Genomic DNA, 15,563 nt, shown 5'->3' with positions numbered 1-15,563 from the left:
TCACATACTGCTAACATTAGGCCTAGCCCGCTACATTGGGCCCCGTCCGACATCGGACGAACTCGGCATCAGGCCCCGCCTGGCATCGAGCCCCACTCGATACACAGATCTGTTTCTACTAGGCCCCACCGGTCTCTGGGCCCCACCCACTATACACATACAAACACATAATTATAATCATGCTAGTACATAACAATCAAACACAACATTATAACTGCTCGTCTCAAGGACCCGCCTATCTTGGGCCTCGCCCCTACTATACTAGTAATGAAATATGGAACCCCGTCCATACTCAGTTAGTGAAGAGATATGGGTCACCGCCCACACTCACCTCCCTACCAGGCACATACAAGTATCACAAAGACAACAAGTAAAACTAAACACACATTCCTTCCACGGGCCCCGCCTGGCATCGGACTAAAGTCCGGAAAGCTTAGACCTTCCTCGGGCTTGCCTCGGCATCGGACCGAAGCCCAAAACACACACCACAAAACATATAAGCTAAACATTCCTCGGGCTTGCCCCGACATCATACCGAAATCCGGAAACATGCAATCTGCGTCGGGCTAACCCTGGCATCGAACCTAGGTCTGGCATACACTAACATACATAAACGGGCCAAAATTGGTGCCTTCGACCCGTTCCTACTGTAGAAACCTCACCTCACAAGCTGACTGCAGACTCCCGTGAATAAACATCTTGCTGCTAGCCGGTAGATCCCCAAACTATTGATCTCTCGACTCCCCGAGCTATCATTACCAACATAATACTTATTCAATAACTGATATTCCTTCTTAGGGTAAAATGACCATTTTACCCCTGTAAAAAGTTAGCATTATGGTCAAAGTCAGTGCTTGGTCAAAGTCAAAGTCAACCTTAAGTTGACCCAACTCGTCGAGTCACTCCCTTGACTAGCCGAGTTCCCACGCTACTCACTAACGGGATACGACGAGTCAATGCATCGAGTCCTGCTACAAACTCGTCGAGTCATGTCCTTCATAAAATCGGGACAAATCAAACCGACTCGTCGAGTTCCTCCATGAACTTGTCGAGTTCCTCTGTTTGTGGCTTCATCTCATTGGATTAAGCCCCTAATATTCAAATCTAAGCTCCATACTTCACTTGTACTCCGAAAACATCCTTTTAAGGGTAAATTTTCCAACTCTATCTGTTAATACCCTCACATAATGGTTGTGGCTCGAACCCTAACTTCTTAGGGCTTAGATCTTGGTCTACAAGCTACCAATACTTCAACCTATGGCATATTTACTGAGATATATACCCTAAGCACTACCATAACACATAAAGCTTCTGCTTTTTTCCTCCATGCATGGCCTTTTGGGCTTAAAAGGCCAATATGTCATCTTAAAGATTACATGGGGGCTCCTATGGCATAAAGTTTGCACCTTTATGCCATAATATCCCTTCAAAGTCCTAGATCTGGAAGAATACCCACTTGGTTCGTCCATTCTCCACATGCTAAAATACTTGGACCAAAAACCCTCATAAAAATGAAAAGGAGAGATCTAAAAAACCATTGAGCTAGGTTGGGACTTGCTTACCCAAAAATGTAGCAAATGATGTGTAGTTTCTAGATCTACTATCTCCCACTTGAGTCATCTAGCTTCCTCTTCTTCCACAAGCTTAAAAATTACACAAGGATCACTCAAAATGGCTCACAACCTCAAACAAAGCACTAGGTTTTCGGGGATTAGGGTTTGTGTAACGCCCGTAGATCCGGGCTAGTCAATTTAGAGATAATAGGGGTCGAAAATGACTTTTCAAGAAAAGATTATTTAGAGTAAATAATCTTAACCAAGTTGTAGTAAATGTTACAAGGGTTTCGTGCATATAAAGAACGCCGAAATATGAGTTATAACGAAGAAGTTATGACCCGTCGAAGTTTCGCGACGGAACCGACACGATACCGAGAAGCGTAAATAGTTAATTTAAGATAGAGCGAGATTTAGCCTTAGCGATCTAAATGAAATTCGTAGAATACGTTAAACCGAGAGTGTCCATAGAAAGAATGCCCAAATCTGACTTCATATGAGGAAGTTATGATTTTTCGAAGTTTCAGCTTAGTAGTATACAACCCGAAATTCGATTATTAGATCAAGCGGTTTTTAGCCAAAACAAACTAATTGAGAATCGAAGATCTCGTTAATGGCAGCGTAATGATAAAAAGATAGACGAAAACAGACGTCGCATGAAGTAGTTATGAGATTTTAACGGACAAATCCTGTCCCGGCCTGTTAATAATATAAATTTTAAAATAAATTCAAAATTGGTTGACGGAGTCTAAACGAAAGTTGTAGAGTACTTTCCCGCCTTCGTGTGGGTATAAATAACGTCGAAAACGGAGCTCGTACGCGAAAGTTACGAATTTTTAAAGTTTATAGTCGAAATTGCGAAGTCTAATAAGAACTTAATGACGTGGCCTCATCTCAGCCGTCCATCGCTGATCGCAGAGCACCCTTCGGATCATGCCACGTCGCCTCGCCTTTGCTCTATGCCCTGCGTACGAGATTCGGAACACCCCGCGTTCCCTCAGTTCTTATCCTGTCTGAAGTGCAAGCCAGTTGTACGCGAGCTGGTGACCTTATCCGAGCCCTACGCCCAACGTAGCCAAGGACTACGCCCATCATAATCCGAGAACTCGCAGGCTATAAAAGGGGGCCGAGGCAGCCTTCATTTTCCACACCAATTCACTTCTCTCTCTAGTTTCTTTCTCTCTCTAAGTGCCCTAAACCCTAGGGAACCCCTTAGCACCCGAAAGAAGCCCCGAGGCTACCGGAGTCCCGTGAAAAAGGGTCTTTCGGTTTCGAAACGCTGCTCCAAACAAAGCGCGACTTTCTATAAAACCCGATGTAAGTGATTTACGCCTACGCTATTTTTAATATAGCTTCTAATTAATTATAGTAACATCATAAGGACCTTAAAATAATTATTTGGGCTATTATTATGAGTTATATAGAGTGCTGTTTAACGCTTATATAATAAAAATAAAAGCTAGACTATTAATTAGTCGCGGTTAACATTAGACTAAACCCTAGTGGTATTGATACTAGGTTTTGTCGAGGGAAAATTATTTTGAGATAACGAAGCGTTGTTTGAGTATAGAGTCACCACCTTTCAAGTGAGTGCATAGTCTCTTTCCTGAACATGATTTTAATACAAATATTGATTGAATCGATTAAATATATGTTTATGTGTGAATTATTTGATGTTGTCTGTATTACGTGTTAAAGAACATACCCGATTATTTATAATGATTTAGGTTAATGAGTAAACCTAAAATTTGTTATGAGGTTCATTGGGCAGTATCTCCGTATGAGTACGAGTGAGATATATACGGGGAATAGAACCCTTAAACATGTCATTAATCCAGAAGCACGGATTAGACATAGTCATTCGTCCTAGTCCGAGAGTATGGATTGGACTCAGTCAGCTGTCTTTAATCTGGGATTATGGATTAAAACATAGTCAGTTGTCCTTAATCCGGGAGTATGGATTAAGACGTAGTCAGTTGTCCTTAGTCCAGGAGTATATATATGACATAGTCATCTGTCATTAATCCGGGAGTATGGATTTAGACACAGACCAATTGTCCCTCATCCGAGAGTATGGAATAGGTACAATCAAGGACTCGATAGCATGGATTGGATCCGAAGTAAGAGGTAAATTTAAGGCCCATGGATAGTCTCGTTGTGTGGATTGATGGGGGTGGGGTAAGAGTTGATTTTATATGTATATATATATATATATATATATATATATATATATATATATATATATATATATATATATATATATATATATATATATGAGGAAATAGTATATTGTGTGAGTTTTTATATATATGTTATAACATTGTGGGATTGAAATCCCTATGTACTCACCAGGTTTCCCAACCTGACCCACTCAGTTTATTTATATCTTAGGTGTTGATATGAAGTCACATTATACTGAGAGATTAAGGAGATATAAATCACTAGTGATAATGAATGTAAGTTCTGTTTATGCTTATGTTTCTATATTGACGATGACATCCCAAATGTTTTAAAATGAATAAAAATACATTCTTCGGAAATGTCTTGATAATGTAATTATCATGTTTTTCTGGGAACAAATTCCGCAACGTTTTTCTTTAAAGAGATACTCCGATTTTTATAAAGCATAAACAAAATCGGTCTTTTCTGGCCGTGAAAATGGAGATGTCACAATTTGGGACTTGGAGGATGTAATGAGGCTTAGGGGTGGGGGTTAAGATGCTTAAATAGGGTGCAAAACCCCGAATCTAGGGTTTCCCAAACCCAGACCAACTCGTCAAGTTGGTCTGCCCCAACTTGTCAAGTAGGTCTCTATACTTGCGTCTAAAAATTATTCATTCTCGTCGAGTTATCCCCCTTGGACTCGACGAGTAGACCTTCAATTTGCATAATATCTTTCATTAATTAGCCTTCTGGTTTTCAGGTATTACAAATTCCTGTTGCACACTACCTCCGCCAAATCCTTTTAAAACGCAAAAGTTTTGGACCTCCATTGCTGCCAATCTTCACATGTGCCGACCGACCCCGTTGCCACTTTTCCCGTCCCTACCTCTCACAGGTCTGCTCAGATCCGATCAAATTGGTCCATAACCCCACCGATGTTGTTTGTAGGAGGCTAGATGATGTTTTACTCTGGTGTGGTTGTCAACTGAGGTAATGCTTGATGGTGGAAGGAGTGTTTTTCAGTGGAATGGTGGAGGTTTATGGTGGTGTGTGAGGCTTAACAGATGGCGATGGAGGCTGTGAATGCGATGAAGGTTTTTGTTTCCACTGTCGTTGTAATTTGGTGGCATAAGGATCTCGTTTTTTAGTGTAGCAGGTTAGATGATTGATGGTGGTTTTAATGGTGATGAGCTACGACGATGATTAAAGGTGGTGCGCCAGGTAGTTGTGGTGATTTTAATCGGGGGATTGGTTTGATTCAAGCAAAACAGGAGGACAGAGGACAATATGGATGGGGAATTTGAGATCTATGGTAGAGATGGTGGTGGTGATGTGGGTGAATTCCGACGAGAATGTCGGTTGCTGAAGGTGGTGCAAAACAACAGCGATATAGGGTGAAATTGGAGATAAAGGGACCATTTTTACAATTAATTTATGTATTATAGTAATTAGAAAAATGAAAAATATAAATTATAAGGGCATTATCATCTTTTTAACTGTATAGGGACCAAAACCAATAAAAAGATCCAATTTTGTACCATTGGCGCACCACCAATACTTCTTGTACCGAAACTGCATAATTTTGCCATCCACGGGGACCATTTTTGCAACTTTGTATTTTTTTTTTTAACTCGGATGGTCCTTACTGTTTATTACTGTTTATTTTGAATTTGTTTTCTTATTTATGTGTTTATTTTTTATACATTAAAATAATAATAAACTCTATGTATCTTTATCTCCTTAACCTAAACCATATACCACATTTTAGAAATTTAATATGGGTCCCACTTATCACCATCGTATCTCATCCTCCTCAACTTCAATTTCTTTTCCATCTTAAGTGACATCGACGTCTTGATTATCTTTTTTTTTTTTTTCGTTCTTTTAATTCCGACTAGCCAACACCACAACATTCTATTAACAACATTTTAAGCTTTAACTCATCAAAATGTGTCATCTCTATGGACTTCTCTAAACCGAATAAAAATCTAGCATTAGAAAGATTTTCTTAACCTCTTTTATGGCAATAATTTATCGATTATTTTCAAGTCAGGGGAATTAAATTACATCATAAGAGAGCTGACAACATTTTAGATTTGATCTATCGTACTTTAAGAGAACCAAAATTAATCGATTTATCTGCCATTGTTGTGGATTTTGATGTTCTTCTTCATATATCATATTATGTTCTTAATTTTTGATACTTTTAAACTCTAGTAAATTTAAATTTTTATATTTAATATCTTAAATAATAAATTTCTATAAAACGATGATGTGTTTTATTTACCAAATGGTATGTTTTTCAAAATATTTACCATTTATATTAAATTTTATACCAAATCAAAATTATAAGGTAAAACAAAAAAGAAAAGAAATTGACTTATCAAGGTAATTAACTTTTCGGTTTGTTCACATCTGAGTAAGTATTTTTTTTATACATATATAGGTAACGAACTTTTTGAAAGTGTTTAAATATAACCTTTATGACCGGATGTAACCTGCTACAGCCGGTAATGATGATCATATGTAAACACTTTCAAAAGATGATTACCTAAATGTGTATAAAAAAATAGTTATACAAATATAAACAAACCAAAAATTTAATTATCTTAACGAGTGATATTCTCATACATATAAACTTCAAATATCTTAAGCAGTAATTATGGAATTTTCTATTTGGTACGTACATCAAACTAATATACGAGAAAGAAAAAACAAATTAGACTAATTCTATTCACGAATTTCCAAAATTAAACTAAAAGTATATAGTTTACAAAATTTAGCCACGATTTTTATAGACGATATATGTTAAGATTACTATGAAGCTTCTTGTTCTATAAAGATGACACTTTAAGATTGTCAACACTAAAAGTCTAAAATGAACTTTAAAAAGTGAGTCTTGAGATAAAACCTAAGGCTTTCGTATTTAGCAGAGAACTTCGTAGGTTACACCTGTAAAATTCTCTAAGTGTTTTTTTTGGTGTGTGTGTCATTTTCATAAGTCAAAACTACATTATCAAGTCGTAAAGCCTAAAATTTTCGTATTGTTGCTATTTGCAACATTGACACAGTGCCGGTAAAATTACTAAATGAACTACGAAATTAGATAAATGAATTGCAAAATAGTTGATAAATAAATATTGTGCACGAATAATAGGGACTGGAGGAGTGCAAGTCGTTGATAGAAAATGAGAAAATACAAATTAATATTTGTGAAAGTGAAACCAAGATTGAATATTTGAATATAAAGCCATAAAAAAAGGTCAGGAAAAAGTCTTGAAGAGTATGGCCCATCATTTATGACCCATGTTTCCATCTCTCACGTCCCCCCATGTCTCATTTGCTATTTATTACTTATTCTTCAGACACAAGTCATCCCCATACACCCACCCACCCACCAAATCTTTCTATTTTTCAAGCCCCTACCCCCTCCCCTCCCTCTAAAACAAAACCCTCCTCCACTCATGAACATCTCTCTTTCCCTGAAATGGTCAAGCTTATGATGAGAATGGTGAAAAGACCCAACTACCCTTCATTGCTTATGAGTGTGGTGGTGTTGTTGATGCTAGTCTCTTCATGTGTTACAAGAACGATAAGGTCATCAAATGGAGTAGCAAACACACAATTCTTCAAGGCAATGAGGCCCCGCATGTCGTCGCATCACAATGGTGGTGATGCCACCGCCACCTTCAATGCCCTTCTCCCCAAGGCGGTGCCAATACCGCCGTCCGGTCCTTCCCACCACCATAACGCCATCGGCATCGACACACTCCATGAATGATCAAGTACAAGTAAAAGAACATAATCTCACATATTCAAGGGTATAATTGTCTTTTTTGTACATGAACATGTTCTTCATAGCTCGTGAGAGAGCATTATTGCTAATTTTTCTTTAAACTTACTCACACTATATAGTCTAGATCTTTAAGTTAAAGGTTTTTTTTGTTATATCTTATTTCTCTTTTTTAGAGATTTTTAATCCAATTTCTAACTTAAGGATGTGTTCGGGATTTTCATCGTATATGTTCTTCTCTTGGATAGGATCCTACCATTATTATATAATACAATGGTTAGTTTATGTATCTAAAAGATGAATAGATTATGAAATATATTTAACACAATTGCTAGTTTATGTCTCATTTAATCGTATTTTGTTTATTCTTTTCACTTTTCAATGCCTCTAAAAATTTGTATTTATTCATGCTTAAAAAACATAAAAGAAGTTATCTTTCTCTACGGATTATATATGAATGTAAGAAAATATTACATATTTTCACATTATAATGCAAGACAAAAAAAAATCATCATTAATAACGGGGCGAATAAATTTTATACAACATTTTTCATGTGTATATAAGTGAAGAAATTTTATATTTGTTCATGCTTTAAAATGAAAATAAATTTTATAGTTTTCTGTGAACAAACATTTTATTTTATTCATGCTTCAAAGAAGGGGCGGAAGTCAATAGGGACAGGATCAAATAATGAATTTCATAGTTGGTCATGACACCATAATAGTATATTTAGAAGTTCCTAATCTCTCAAAGTGACCATCAGTTTCACATTGACAACCTCGAAATTGGTCCCCCATAAGGTAAGACAATTTTCATATCTTTCTATTACACAGGCCTTTTTTTTTTTTTTTTTTTTCTAAATCTATCTCACTCTACGCTTTATTTTCTTACTAAGAAGCTCATTTTTGCCTCGAAAATAGTTTTTGAAGGTCACCACAAAAATCCTTGTGAAAAAAAAAATGTAAAAAATTATGAGTTCTACAATAAAATGAACAATTTTGCATTATAGGAAGAACAATTTTACAGCATGCATGATTAAAAAAAAATCGTAGTATATTAATCCCTTATAATATTTTTAATGTGAGGTTCAAATAATGAACTTCATAGTTGGTCATGACGAAATATGTGATTATTTGTGAAAATTGTCAACAAAAATGTTTATTATGTGGCAAACTATAAGCTCAATGGCTATTTTTTTTTATCTCTATTTCATATGTTTTGGTGAACCACATTCTTTTCTTAAGTATTACCGCTTGTTTTGCTAATCCATTGAATACGTTTAGTGATTATAACATAGATGCATTATTTTTCCTGAATTTTTAAATTATAAAAAAGGGTAAATGGACCTTCTAGGCAGGCATACTAAACCAATCCCAAAACGAATAACGTGGAGTACAAATCGTAGAACTTTAATAATATGTTAGGTGTGTCATGATTTGAACATCTTTTAATGAAATTCCACTCATCAACTATACTCTCATCTCAATGAAATTTTTTTGACATTATACAAATTGTTTAACAAGTAAACATGAAGTATAAGTGTGCGAAATACACATCGAAGGGTTTTTTAGTTTAATTTTTGTTTTTAGAGTGATAATATTTTAAATATAACCAAAATAGAGAGAAAATAATGGTACCGAGGGGAAAGTTCTCGATAAAAAATTCGAGACCCCAAATTTACAAAGGAGTATACGCATATTAGTTTGATAGAATTTCAATATGATATTATCGGTAAACTATTAGCTAATAGGTAAACAAAGATTATTATTAGTGTTGCCCGTGTTGAGCAATCAACATTCGCTAAAGGTTAAATCCTTAACAAACCATTGAGGCTCAATGAAATTGTCGATTTGTTCAAAGATAATCGGAAGAAACATGTAGTCTTCAATATGCATTTCAAAGAGCGTGACTATTTATCATGGGGACTCTTTCATCGAGAACATGGAGAGATTGAGATTTGGTTTAAAGTGTTGTAGTTGGATAAAAGGCATGATGAGATCCTCTATGGACTATGTTCTTGTCAAAGGTTCCCAACCAACGAGTTCTATTGTGAGCACGATATAAGGTGACCCATTTTCACCTTTTATCCATATGTTAATTTTTATCTATGTAAGATCTTCATGTTGCATTCGCGAGGCCAAGGTAGCTAATGCTTTTCAAGGGATCAAGGTCAGGATTTTAGAGTTAGGGATCTCTTATTTTTTTCTATGTTGATGATGGTATGTTGCTCTATGATCGGAACCTCGAGAATGTTAGACGAATTGTTTGCATTCCTAAGTGTTTTTTACTCCGAGGATGAAATTCAACTTACTTAAATGTAAATTAATTGGACTGGGGTGAATTTCTATCAGGTCGAAGATGTTGCTTGTAAGAACCTAAAATTTAGAGAGATTTAACTTTAGTCAAATATTGATCAAAAGGATAATTTGGTCATTTTGAAGAATTTTATAAGTTTGTGAAGTTGTAACTTCATAAAATTGGCAAAAATAAGTTTAAGTCACATTTAAAAAAGAGGAACTAAGTGAATTCAATAGATTAACTACAAGAGACAATGCATTTAGGACTTCAAGGGTAAAATAGGAATTTTATGCTTTTTGGGTCAGGTTTGTGACTTAATGGATTAAGATCCACAAGCAATCATTCTGAAGTGACTTAATGGAGCTGTGGAATTCATCTCTACCTTCGTGTGGATATAAAGATTAATGAAAACGAGTTTAGAATGAAGAAGATATGAGTGTAAAAAGATTGGAAGAAAATGTCCCAAAGTTGGAATGGAATCAACTAAAGTGGCTACTATTATATAACCACTGTGATGTGGTAGAGAGATTGTCATGGCGCGGTGAGGCACAACGGTGATTTAAACGAGTGTTTCATTTTAAGTAGAGGGCAACGTACTTTGCATTGCGACGTGGTATATGGGTATCGCGATGTGGTGAAGAATGTAGGATGCTATGTGGGAAAGGCACCGCGACTTGGTTAGAGGCAGACCGCAACCTATTTAAGCACACAACGACACGATGAATAAATTGAAAGCTCTTTATTCCAAAGAGTAGTTATAGAATGATATTTGCTAATGACATATGATCACATAGGGCCACACATTATAGCAAGTTATTACTAATTATTTATTTATTAGAGTAATTTTGATTATTAACAAATATAACCCTTATATTTAATTAGGAAAACATTATCTTATGAAAATAATATTTTAACAACATATTGAGAAATGTTGTAGGAAATAATAATAAAAGAGAACAAAAACTAGCCATATGATATGAATATTAATGTTGTGTACAAACTTTTTAAACACTTTGAGTAATCACTTAGTTTGATACCAACTAGCTAGTTATAAGATTGTGTAAATAGCACCCAAAGTTCTTTACTTTTCTTACCAAGAAGTGTAGGTACACCATGGGGTTACCTTTGCTTATGGCGTTAGTTTCTTACAGACTTACAAGTCATAAGATGAAGCCATACTTTCATTTAATGTTTTGTTTGATTTGACTCTTTTGCGTTAGTATATAAAGAAGTGTAAGGCGGAAAAACTAGCAAGTTTTTCACTTAGTATCTTCTTTCTTTTCTCCTCCCACAATTGTGAGCTTCTTAAGCTCATTCCTTCTCTTCTCTTGCTTTTAGTAGTGTAGAGTATAAGGTTTATATATTGCTTCTCTTTAAGGTTTATTTGGTAAGAACTCTTAAAGATTAAGAAAAATACATATACAAATGAAGACTAGCATCTTGAAATGGTATTTCCTTGATTTGTGGACACTTGTAAAGAGCTTTGGAGTTTAATGCATCACCTCATCAACTTCCATCCTCCATTAGAATCAAAGACTTCAACAATTGTATTCTTTTCCTTTCTTTGGTTGTTTTAATCTTTCCATGCTTTTTAAAATGATCATTGGTGAGTAAAAATTTAAAATGTCTTATGTTGCTAATCTTATAGTTTTAACGACATAATTAAACTATTTTTTTAATAAAACCCAACAATTGATATCAAAGCCATTTTTACAAGTTTGGTTCGATCATTAGATTATTTGGCACAATTTTTGTTTTTGGGAAAACATAGATGATTTTGTTGTAAGAAAATTCAAACATATTTTGTATGACCATTCTATAATTGTTATTTTTTAGTTACAAAAATTTACTATGCATTTTTTGTCACAAATACATGCATTTTTTGTCACCGGATTTGTCTTAGAAACCACAAGAATAGGGATGAGCATATGGATCGGGGAACCGGCCGAAACCAGTACCGGAACCCGATGGAACCGGTCGGGCCAGGGCCGGGACGTTATTTTTGTGGATTTTTGGAACCGTGAACCGGAACTGATATAACATGTACCGGTAGAACCGGAAAAAACCGGTAGAACCAGCAAAAACTGGAACTGTATGATGCTATTTTTCGAGGACCGGTTCTAACATTTGAAAACACGACAAGAACCGGGAACCGGTAGAACCGTCGGACCGGTTCGGTTCTTGATTTTGGCCGAAGCCGGTTCCCGGGTCCGGTCCGATTCGGACCGGTTCAGTCATTTTTCTCATCCGTACACAAGAACCAACGTTGATTACCTAAAAAATTAAGGACTGAACCACATAGATTATTTTAAAAATGAGTAGAATGAGTTTTTGAAATATATATATATATATATATATATATATATATATATATATATATATATATATATATATATATATATATATATAGTCAGCATGACTTATTAAGATAAAGTGGGAATTCAAGAGATACCGTACTGGTTGAGCTTTTTTCAATTGTTCCGCATGGTCCATCGAATAGAAAATTTTGTGGTATATCGTATAATAAGATCAAGGCTGCACGTGAATCTGACTCTAAAATTTTTAGGAGCCTCTTGCTTTTGGTGAATTACCGGTGCTTAATGCAATAACCGGTGAGCAGACTTGCGACGTGCTTACGCCATCGCCTCGGTGAATGTCTTGGTAGAAGATATAGGTGAATCCATAGAGGGCCACCATTGACTAGTTTTCTAAATAGTATTTTTTTAGTTTAACCTAAGACAATGTTGTGTGGCTAAAAAAAATTGACTTAGGGAATGAAAATACCCAACTACACTGTTTTAATAACGGCTCACGTTTTTTAATGATATTTTTTATGGTTATGCTGGCGATGATAGGTGGATCTGGTAATTGGTCTGTTTCGATTCTGATAGGTGCGCCTGACATGGCATTTCCACGATTAAATAATATTTCATTATGGTTGTTGCCACCAAGTCTCTTGCTCCAATTAAGCCCACCCTTAGTAGAAGTGGGTAGTGGCACCGAGTGGACGGTCTATCCGCCCTTAAGTGGGTCATTGATTCTGTCCCCACTTATGTTAGCTGTGCTTCCTTAAATATCGGGGTTTCAAGGGTTGTTTCCGGAGGAAATGGGATTAGAACCCATGATTTAGCAGTTGGTTGAGCAGTCGTGGCGGACAAACACAAACAACAAGCAAAGTCTTGGAGTGGAGACTCCATAACGTACACAAAGAGTAACCGCTCTATGAATAGCATCTTAAGTCATGGTCCTTCCCATCCTTTTCGGTACGGGGAGGGTTAGAGAACGGGCAAAAGAAGTAAGTCACTTGCAAGCCCGAAAAAAATCGATGAATGTGTCCCGACCAAGCAACGAAGAAGCGCTAGCAAATGAGATTGGACCTATATAGACTAGGGGAACGACAGTCTTGAGGGTCCCCAAAACAGAGTGAGAACTAGCCCTTTAAGGAGCTCTCTAAGTCAATTTACAAAGTAAAATAAAAAGTTTTTTTTATCTGTAATAGCTATATACATATTTTATTTCCATAATAAAGTCATTATATTTATTTATCTATATAATAGTAATACATTACATTGTTTTTACCAATATAACAATATGTAACTAGAACATTTAAGCATCTTATAGTAACAATTCTATTATTGTTGTTTACTTACGATATCATGAAGTATCAATAATAATAATAATAATAATAATAATAATAATAATAATATAAACTGGTAGGATTAAAGTGTAATAGTTTGGGTAAAAAGTGGGCTATTCGTAAAGTAGCTCTCTTTAAAAACCACCATCCGTGTCTCTTGGTAGAAGGCCAGAAGCAGTGAAAAGAGGATGATACTTTACACTTTCTAGAATTAGGATACCAGTGGGTCCCACATTTAAAAACTACCAAAATTTTATTATAATTAAAATTAAAATTATTTCGAAATTATTAAAAAATTAAAAAACTTGATAGCAATACGTCATGATTGATATAGTTGGTGTTGATGGGATGTGAAACAGTAAAATCAATCAAACTTAATGATATATCATCTTGCTCTTTCATCATCAACTTTATGAATTTCATAAAACCATTATATATATATATATATATATATATATATATATATATATATATATATATATATATATATATATAGAGGTACGTTTAATACAGAAAATAAAAAAGATTGAGAATCAAGAAATCATTCTCAACACTTATTTAATTTAAGTATAAAAATATATGGTGGTAAACTTGTAAATATAATAATAACATTCAATCTCAAATACGTAACTGTATAGAAATTTCGATCATTCAGCATCCAAATTTCTCCTCCAACCTTCAACAATCATCCAGATTTTTTCAATTAAACCATCATCAACATCATCCGGTGTTAATCAATCATTGATCTTCGTCAATAACATGTTTATCAACACGATTCAACAGTTAACAACAAAAATTCGTTTTTTATCTTTTAATTCAACCTTCAATTCTGCTTGAATACGATCAGATCTTCGACATCTACGATTAATTATACTCTCAGCGTTATTAGATCAACATCATAGATAATCAACAAAAAATTCACTTCATATCATTCATTCAACATCGATTCTCAAATAAAACTTCAAAATTGATGTTAGAAAAATATCAAATCGTTTTTTTTTTTAGAAAAATTTCATATAATTCTCTATCTATCTACTATTTTATAAGATTTAAATAGTCAAAGTATCATGTTTTTAACATTTTTAAAAAAGTTAAATTGTATGCACTCCAACTGTTTGATGAAATGCATAAACTAAATTACCATGTTATATTCATATATGGATATGTTTTCTCACCTGAATCAGTATATGATTATTAAAACAAAAAAAAATGAATATGCTAATCTGTATGTTATTCATATGTTAATAACATATAAAAATTATATATATTTGTGAAAACACATTGTAATATTGATATGTGAATATATTGTGTAATATTCACAAGTGAATATACTATGTAATATTCACATGTGATATACCATGTAATACTATGTAATATTTAGATATGAAAATATTATCTAATATTCATAAGTGAATATACCATCTAATATTCATAAGTGAATCTACTATGTAATATTCACAAGTGAATGAATCTTCTAATATTTAAATATGAATATACTATGTTTAGTATATGATATATTCATATATGAATGATACTTAAATTGTAAAAAAAATTTAATCATAGTTTTTATTCAAAAGTGAATAACGAATGTACTGTACTAAAAACCTGATTCATTTTTATTCACTTATGGATAACGATAGCTGAAAATATAAAAATAATAATTTTTTATTTTATCTTAAAAATATATCAATATCGATGTCTATTTGTAGAGACTAAAAAATCATGAATTTTGATATATTTAAAATCAGTTTCCGATAAAAATAGCTTCTTAAAAATTTAAAACAAAAAAAAAATATGTTTTTGTATATATTAAGGTAATGCTTAGCATAGTTTAAGAAAACATGTTTTGTTAGAAAACACATGTCTATTCATTTCCCATATTCACTGGTACGACGGAGGTTTTTGCGGCAAAAATAAATGAGTGGTTGAGAATGATTCCCCCATTTTCATTCTTTTTTTTTCTCAATTGAACCTTCCTCTCTCTCTCTCTCTCTCTCTTTCTCTCTATCTCTCTCTCTCTCACACATACACACACTAACACACAGACCTCCTTCTTTTATACATCGCCTTCTCCAAACCTCCCAAAACCAATGAACAAAAACAAGAATCAAGCCATAG

This window comes from Lactuca saligna, chromosome 1, assembly GCF_052625555.1.
Source record: "Lactuca saligna cultivar CGN05327 chromosome 1, ASM5262555v1, whole genome shotgun sequence".
NCBI classification, from domain to species: domain Eukaryota; kingdom Viridiplantae; phylum Streptophyta; class Magnoliopsida; order Asterales; family Asteraceae; genus Lactuca; species Lactuca saligna.
The sequence above is the reverse complement of the archived record's forward strand: the minus strand, read 5'-3'. Positions refer to the sequence as shown.